Below are 9,380 nucleotides of genomic sequence, written 5' to 3' on the forward strand. Positions count from 1 at the left end.
CTAGAATTCCATGTCTTACTCATAGAAACAGAGTTCTACTAACATTCTACAATTCCATGTCTTACTCATAGAAACAGAGTTCTACAATTCCATGTGTTACTCATAGAAACAGAGTTCTACTAACATTCTACAATTCCATGTCTTACTCATAGAAACAGAGTTCTACTAACATTCTAGAATTCCATGTCTTACTCATAGAAACAGAGTTCTACTAACATTCTACAATTCCATGTCTTACTCATAGAAACAGAGTTCTACTAACATTCTAGAATTCCTTGTCTTACTCATAGAAACAGAGTTCAACTAACATTCTAGAATGCCATGTGTTACTCATAGAAACAGAGTTCTACTAACATTCTACAATTCCATGTCTTACTCCTCCTAGTGACAGTGACCTTCGATGGCATCGTACTGGCAGAGATCGTGGTGTATTCAACCCCACTACTCCGGATTCTCCACTTGCACACTTCCTGCCATTGATTTAAAAGTATTGCATTGGTGGAAGAATTGGCTGGAGGGAGTTTCTGCCATTGTTAAATCCATGCGAGAAAATGTGCAAATGAATACTTTGGGTGAAGAGAGAATCAGGACGCAGCCTTTCTCTCCCTGCTCTCCCACTAGGGAACTTCTGTTGAGACTTAATGAACAGAAACACGACCATACTACCACACAGTCTAGTGTTGTGATGGAATAAAAAAAACATTGTCCCGGGGCCTCCCGAGTGGAGCAGCGATCTAAGGCACTGCGCTAGAGGCGTCACCACAGACCCGAGTTCGATCCCAGGCTGTATCACAACCGGCCGGTATCGAGTGTCCCAATGGGCAGCACACAGTTGGCCCAGCGTCGTCTGGGATAAGGGAAGGGTTTGGCCAAGGGGGCGGAGCTTTACTTGGCTTATCGCCCTCTAGAAACTCCTAGTGGTGGGCCGGGCAACTGCAGGCTGACTTCGGTTGTCAGTTGAACAGTGTTTCCTCCGACACATTGGTGCGGCTGGTTTCCGGGTTAAGCGGGCAGGTGTTAAGAAGGTGATTTGAGGGGTGATGTTTCGGAGGACGTATGACTTGACCTTCGCCTCCCGAGCTCGCCTCGTCGGGGAGTTACAACAAGACAATATCATAATTGGGGAGAAAAAGGGAGGGGGTACAAATATTGGTACAAATATTTTTTTTTAAAGGTTCCTAATATAAGTACACTGTGACACACAATGACCTCTGAACTGGGGCAGAATGTGTGAAACAATGACCTCTGAACTGGGGCAGAATGTGTGAAACAATGACCTCTGAACTGGGGCAGAATGTGTGTGATGTCATTTGAAGAACCTTGATGGAGACAAGATAACCCTTTCCTCTGACCTCTCATGATCCCATTTCCATTGGTGACTGTAGGTCCAACACACACACACACACACACACACACACACACACACACACACACACACACACACACACACACACACACACACACACACACACACACACACACACACACTGTTAGTTTCATCAGGACACTTTACTTTGCGAGGAGGAAAGAGGACTTTCCTGTACTGGAAACACAGATAATAAAACATACAGAGGAAGGAGTCATTACTGAATTACCCCTGGAGGGAGTCATTACTGTATTACCCCTGGAGGGAGTCATTACTGAATTACCCCTGGAGGGAGTCATTACTGTATTACCCCTGGAGGGAGTCATTACTGTATTACCCCTGGAGGGAGTCATTACTGCATTACCCCTGGAGGGAGTCATTACTGAATTACCCCTGGAGGGAGTCATTACTGTATTACCCCTGGAGGGAGTCATTACTGAATTACCCCTGGAGGGAGTCATTACTGTATTACCCCTGGAGGGAGTCATTACTGTATTACCCCTGGAGGGAGTCATTACTGTATTACCCCTGGAGGGAGTCATTACTGTATTACCCCTGGAGGGAGTCATTACTGTATTACCCCTGGAGGGAGTCATTACTGTATTACCCCTGGAGGGAGTCATTACTGAATTACCCCTGGAGGAGTCATTACTGTATTACCCCTGGAGGGAGTCATTACTGCATTACCCCTGGAGGGAGTCATTACTGTCATTACTGTATTACTGCATTACCCCTGGAGGGAGTCATTACTGTATTACCCCTGGAGGAGTCATTACTGTATTACCCCTGGAGGGAGTCATTACTGTATTACCCTGGAGGGAGTCATTACTGACCATTACCCCTGGAGGGAGTCATTACTGAGATTACTGCATTACCCCTGGAGGAGTCATTACTGACCATTACCCCTGGAGGGAGTCATTACTGACCATTACCCTGGAGGGAGTCATTACCATTACCCCTGGAGGGAGTCATTACTGACCATTACCAGAGAAGAGGAGTCATTACTGTGTTTACCCCTGGAGGAGTCATTACTGTTTTACCCCTGGAGGGAGTCATTACTGTATTACCCTGAGGGAGTCATTACTGCATTACCCTGGAGGAGTCATTACTGACCATTACCCCTGGAGGGAGTCATTACTGTTTTACCCCTGGAGGGAGTCATTACTGTATTACCCCTGGAGGAGTCAGTGTACTTCATTACCATTACACCTGGAGAGGAGACAGTGTGTTGACCATTACACAGAGAAGAGGGAGTCAGACAGTGTGTTGACCATTACACAGAGGAGAAGAGAGAGACAGTGTGTTGACCATTACACAGAGGGGAAGAGGTGAGAGACAGTGTGTTGACCATTACACAGAGAAGAGAGAGACAGTGTGTTGACCATTACACAGAGAAGAGAGAGACAGTGTGTTGACCATTACACAGAGAAGAGGTGAGAGAGACAGTGTGTTGACCATTACACAGAGGAGAAGAGGAGAGAGAGACAGTGTGTTGACCATTACACAGAGAAGAGGAGAGAGAGACAGTGTGTTGACCATTATACAGAGGAGAGACAGTGTTGACCATTATACAGAGAAGAGTGACAGTGTTGACCATTATACAGAGGAGAAGAGGTGGAGACAGTGTGTTGACCACTACACAGAGAAGAGAGAGACAGTGTGTTGACCATTACACAGAGGAGAGGGAGAGAGAGAGACAGTGTGTTGACCATTACACAGAGGAGAGAGAGACAGTGTGTTGACCATTACACAGAGAAGAGAGAGACAGTGTGTTGACCATTACACAGAGAAGAGAGAGACAGTGTGTTGACCATTACACAGAGAAGAGTGAGAGAGACAGTGTGTTGACCATTACACAGAGAAGAGAGAGAGAGAGACAGTGTGTTGACCATTATACAGAGGAGAGAGAGACAGTGTGTTGACCATTACACAGAGGAGAGAGAGACAGTGTGTTGACCATTACACAGAGAAGAGAGAGAGAGACAGTGTGTTGACCACTACACAGAGGAGAGAGAGAGAGAGACAGTGTGTTGACCATTACACAGAGAGAGAGAGAGACAGTGTGTTGACCATTACACAGAGAGAGAGAGAGAGAGACAGTGTGTTGACCATTACACAGAGGAGAGAGAGAGAGAGACAGTGTGTTGACCATTACACAGAGAAGAGAGAGAGAGAGACAGTGTGTTGACCATTACACAGAGAGAGAGAGAGACAGTGTGTTGACCATTACACAGAGAAGAGGTGAGAGAGAGACAGTGTGTTGACCATTACACAGAGAAGAGGTGAGAGAGACAGTGTGTTGACCATTACACAGAGGAGAGAGAGAGAGAGAGAGACAGTGTGTTGACCATTACACAGAGGAGAGAGAGACAGTGTGTTGACCATTACACAGAGAGAGAGAGAGACAGTGTGTTGACCATTACACAGAGAAGAGAGAGAGACAGTGTGTTGACCATTACACAGAGAAGAGAGAGAGAGACAGTGTGTTGACCATTATACAGAGAGAGAGACAGTGTGTTGAGAGAGAGAGAGACAGTGTGTTGACCATTACACAGAGAAGAGAGAGAGAGACAGTGTGTTGACCATTACACAGAGAGAGAGAGAGAGACAGTGTGTTGACCATTACACAGAGAAGAGAAGAGTGTGTTGACCATTACACAGAGGAGAGAGAGACAGTGTGTTGACCATTACACAGAGAAGAGAGAGAGAGACAGTGTGTTGACCATTACACAGAGAGAGAGAGAGACAGTGTGTTGACCATTACACAGAGAGAGAGAGAGACAGTGTGTTGACCATTACACAGAGAGGGAGAGAGAGAGACAGTGTGTTGACCATTACACAGAGAGAGAGAGAGAGAGACAGTGTGTTGACCATTACACAGAGAGAGAGAGAGAGAGACAGTGTGTTGACCATTACACAGAGAGAGAGAGAGAGACAGTGTGTTGACCATTACACAGAGAGAGAGAGAGACAGTGTGTTGACCATTACACAGAGAGAGAGAGAGACAGTGTGTTGACCATTACACAGAGTTGAGAGAGAGAGAGAGACAGTGTGTTGACCATTACACAGAGAGAGAGAGAGAGACAGTGTGTTGACCATTACACAGAGAGAGACCATTACACAGAGAGAGAGAGACAGTGTGTTGACCATTACACAGAGTGTGTTGAGAGAGAGAGAGAGACAGTGTGTTGACCATTACACAGAGAGAGACAGTGTGTTGACCATTACACAGAGAGAGAGAGACAGTGTGTTGACCATTACACAGAGAGAGAGAGAGAGACAGTGTGTTGACCATTACACAGAGAGAGAGAGAGACAGTGTGTTGACCATTACACAGAGGAGAGAGAGAGAGACAGTGTGTTGACCACTACACAGAGAGAGAGAGAGAGAGACAGTGTGTTGACCACTACACAGAGGAGAGAGAGACAGTGTGTTGACCATTACACAGAGAGAGAGAGAGACAGTGTGTTGACCATTACACAGAGAGAGAGAGAGACAGTGTGTTGACCATTACACAGAGGAGAGAGAGAGAGAGACAGTGTGTTGACCACTACACAGAGGAGAGAGAGAGACAGTGTGTTGACCACTACACAGAGGAGAAGAGGTGAGAGACCCATCCAGACATTAACTCTAAACATAACAACATCGCCCTCTGGAGGCGAACTACTGCACAACAGGGCTGTTTTCAGCAGGGCACAACGACGTGGAGTGTTCAGAAAGAAATAGATGACGTTTAAATCAAAACAGGAATAACAGACAATAGGAATAGCTTGGAGATAAGAACGGTTGAGTCTTGAGAAGTTAGAGCATCTCCTGGGCATAACGAGACCACACAAAGAAAAAGCAATGGAAAGAAAGAGATGTATTTATTTGTTGTTTGTCAATACATAGACACATCAAATACAGCATGTCTATACCTTTATGGTGCAATGTACATTTAAAATAGACCCCACAGTAACACGTAATCACATTTCCTAAAGCGTTGATGCCGTTCATGACGATAAATCCACCGTGGTCCCAAATGCACTGAAAGATAAAGACGCGCCTGGATGCAGAGACAGTAAACTTCCTCTATTCTAATAAGAGATATTCACATGGCTTGGTGTTCAGAGAAAGTTCAAATCAGACGTGATACCATACCACCACCCCAAAAAAAACTACATCTCTGTAGAAGTGTCAAAACAACCTTTATTTAAAGCACGTCAGATCCAACGTGTGACACAAAGTGTCCTAAACCTTCTGTTTTCTGAAGAACGCTTCTAGTATGTTCTCTCTACCTCGATGCAGAAGCAACGGCTCAGTTTCCACGACCCAAAACCTGAAGTACATCATGATTTTTAAAAAAAATGTACCTTTTTGATGCACTGCTGGAACATAAAATACCTGTTGAGTGGGAGGATTAAACTGAAACATTGTCCTGATTGATTCGTTTTCCTTGTGTCACATTATCCCAGACTGAAGAATTATCCTTCAGTCAGTCCAGCAAAAAAACATAAACACATGGAAGAATGTTTGAGTCTCACAAAACAAAACCAGTGTTATTGTCCTTTAATACAACATATATTAGTACAGAACAAAACCAGTGTTATTGTCCTTTAATACAACATATATTACAGAACAAAACCAGTGTTATTGTCCTTTAATACAACATATATTACTACAGAACAAAACCAGTGTTATTGTCCTTTAATACAACATATATTACAGAACAAAACCAGTGTTATTGTCCTTTAATAAACAACAGAACAAAACCAGTGTATACCTTCTGTTTTCTACAGAACAAAACCAGTGTTATTGTCCTTTAATACAACATATATTAGTACAGAACAAAACCAGTGTTATTGTCCTTTAATACAACATATATTAGTACAGAACAAAACCAGTGTTATTGTCCTTTAATACAACATATATTGATTCGTTTACAGAACAAAACCAGTGTTATTATCCTTCAGTCAACCAGTAAAAACAAAACACATTATTGTCCTTTAATACAACATATATTAGTCTACAGAACAAAACCAGTGTTATTGTCCTTTAATACAACATATATTAGTACAGAACAAAACCAGTGTTATTGTCCTTTAATACAACATATATTAGTACAGAACAAAACCAGTGTTATTGTCCTTTAATACAACATATATTATTACAGAACAAAACCAGTGTACAGAACAAAACCAGTGTTATTGTCCTTTAATACAACATATATTAGTACAGAACAAAACCAGTGTTATTGTCCTTTAATACAACATATATTAGTACAGAACAAAACCAGTGTTATTGTCCTTTAATACAACATATATTAGTACAGAACAAAACCAGTGTTATTGTCCTTTAATACAACATATATTAGTACAGAACAAAACCAGTGTTATTGTCCTTTAATACAACATATATTAGTACAGAACAAAACCAGTGTTATTGTCCTTTAATACAACATATATTAGTACAGAACAAAACCAGTGTTATTGTCCTTTAATACAACATATATTAGTACAAAACATATTAGTACAGAACAAAACCAGTGTTATTGTCCTTTAATACAACATATATTAGTACAGAACAAAACCAGTGTTATTGTCCTTTAATACAACATATATTAGTACAGAACAAAACCAGTGTTATTGTCCTTTAATACAACATATATTAGTACAGAACAAAACCAGTGTTATTGTCCTTTAAGTGTTACAACATATATTAGTACAGAACAAAACCAGTGTTATTGTCCTTTAATACAACATATATTAGTACAGAACAAAACCAGTGTTATTGTCCTTTAATACAACATATATTAGTACAGAACAAAACCAGTGTTATTGTCCTTTAATACAACATATATTAGTACAGAACAAAACCAGTGTTATTGTCCTTTAATACAACATATATTAGTACAGAACAAAACCAGTGTTATTGTCCTTTAATACAACATATATTAGTACAGAACAAAACCAGTGTTATTGTCCTTTAATACAACATATATTAGTACAGAACAAAACCAGTGTTATTGTCCTTTAATACAACATATATTACTACAGAACAAAACCAGTGTTGTGTTCATCAGGAAACACAACGGGGAAAAACTGACACGAGCGTTTCTTATTGGACAGGTAAGTACCTCACTGTTTCACTCTGGTTTTTTTCTTCTGTTTTGCACCAATATGAACATGACCCAGACCTACATGAAACAGGACATTAGACAACAGTAGTCGTTCTCTGACCCAGACCTACATGAAACAGGACATTAGACAACAGTAGTCGTTCTCTGACCCAGACCTACATGAAACAGGACATTAGACAACAGTAGTCGTTCTCTGACCCAGACCTACATGAAACAGGACATTAGACAACAGTAGTCGTTCTCTGACCCAGACCTACATGAAACAGGACATTAGACAACAGTAGTCGTTTTCTGACCCAGACCTACATGAAACAGGACATTAGACAACAGTAGTCGTTCTCTGAGCCAGACCTACATGAAACAGGACATTAGACAACAGTAGTCGTTCTCTGACCCAAACCTACATGAAACAGGACATTAGACAACAGTAGTCGTTCTCTGAGCCAGACCAACATGAAGGAGGACATTAGACAACAGTAGTCGTTCTCTGAGCCAGACCTACATGAAGGAGGACATTAGACAACAGTAGTCGTTCTCTGAGCCAGACCAACATGAAGGAGGACATTAGACAACAGTAGTCGTTCTCTGAGCCAGACCAACATGAAGGAGGACATTAGACAACAGTAGTCGTTCTCTGAGCCAGACCAACATGAAGGAGGACATTAGACAACAGTAGTCGTTCTCTGACCCAGACCTACATGAAACAGGACATTAGACAACAGTAGTCGTTCTCTGACCCAGACCTACATGAACAGACAAAGCTGTGTGTCTTAAAATATATATCATGTACTGCCAATTAAAGTATGTTCACTCTCTACACACAAGTTCTGCCCCCAACCCAGGGTTTTCCAAACTCGGTCCACAGGTTTATTTGGTTTTGTTGCCCCGAGCACTACACAGCTGACTCAAATGATCAACGCTTGTCCCAACCCATTAAAGTATGTTCACTGTCGACACACAAGTTCTGCCCCTAACCCAGGGTTCCCCAAACAGGCTTATACAAGTTCTACATGACTCACGCGACATGGTATCTACAGAAGAGACCGTCTGAAAACAACACTGTTCTCTGTCTGCAGGGCTTGGTATCTACAGAAGAGACCGTCTGAAAACAACACTGTTCTCTGTCTGCGGGTACATGGTATCTACAGAAGAGACCGTCTGAAAACAACACGGTTCTCTGTCTGCGGGTACATGTTCAGATCGCAAAATACAAATCACCTTATTTGGCAATCAGATTTAAAAAGATCCCTTTCCTAAACTAAATTAAACCAGAGCTTTATCTATGAACACAATGGATTTAAGTGGTTGGGGCTGTCTCAATGAAACTGGGATCGAAGTGTGCATGAAAAATGGCACCCTATTATCCCCTATATAGTGGTACAACTATAGACCAGAGCCCTATTCCCTATATAGTGGTACTACTATAGACCAGAGCCCTATTCCCTATATAGTGGTACTACTATAGACCAGAACCCTATTCCCTATATAGTGGTACTACTATAGACCAGAGTCTTATTCCCTATATAGTGGTACTACTATAGACCAGAGTCCTATTCCCTATATAGTGGTACTACTATGGACCAGAGCCCTAATCCCTATATAGTGGTACTACTATAGACCAGAGCCCTATTCCCTATATAGTGGTACTACTATAGACCAGAACCCTATTCCCTATATAGTGGTACTACTATAGACCAGAGCCCTATTCCCTATATAGTGGTACTACTATAGACCAGAGCCCTATTCCCTATATAGTGGTACTACTATAGACCAGAGCCCTATTACCTATATAGTGGTACTACTATAGACCAGAGCCCTATTCCCTATATAGTGGTACTACTATAGACCAGAGCCCTATTCCCTATATAGTGCACTACTTCTGAACAGAGTCCTATG

The 9,380-nt window shown here is 42.0% G+C and overlaps 1 long non-coding RNA gene across 1 annotated transcript; it reads right to left on the minus strand.

Annotated features, from left to right (window-relative positions):
• Nucleotides 1-7,080: 7,080 nt before the first annotated feature.
• On the minus strand, nt 7,081-8,954 carry LOC121844642. The gene is made up of 2 exons (XR_006082090.1): nt 8,228-8,954; nt 7,081-8,178 (listed from the first exon to the last, which is right to left on the minus strand). It is a non-coding gene; the product is annotated as an uncharacterized LOC121844642 (long non-coding RNA).
• Between the last annotated feature and the right edge of the window lie 426 nt (nt 8,955-9,380).

This window comes from Oncorhynchus tshawytscha, unplaced genomic scaffold, assembly GCF_018296145.1.
Source record: "Oncorhynchus tshawytscha isolate Ot180627B unplaced genomic scaffold, Otsh_v2.0 Un_contig_2039_pilon_pilon, whole genome shotgun sequence".
In the NCBI taxonomy this organism is placed as follows: Eukaryota; Metazoa; Chordata; class Actinopteri; order Salmoniformes; family Salmonidae; genus Oncorhynchus; species Oncorhynchus tshawytscha.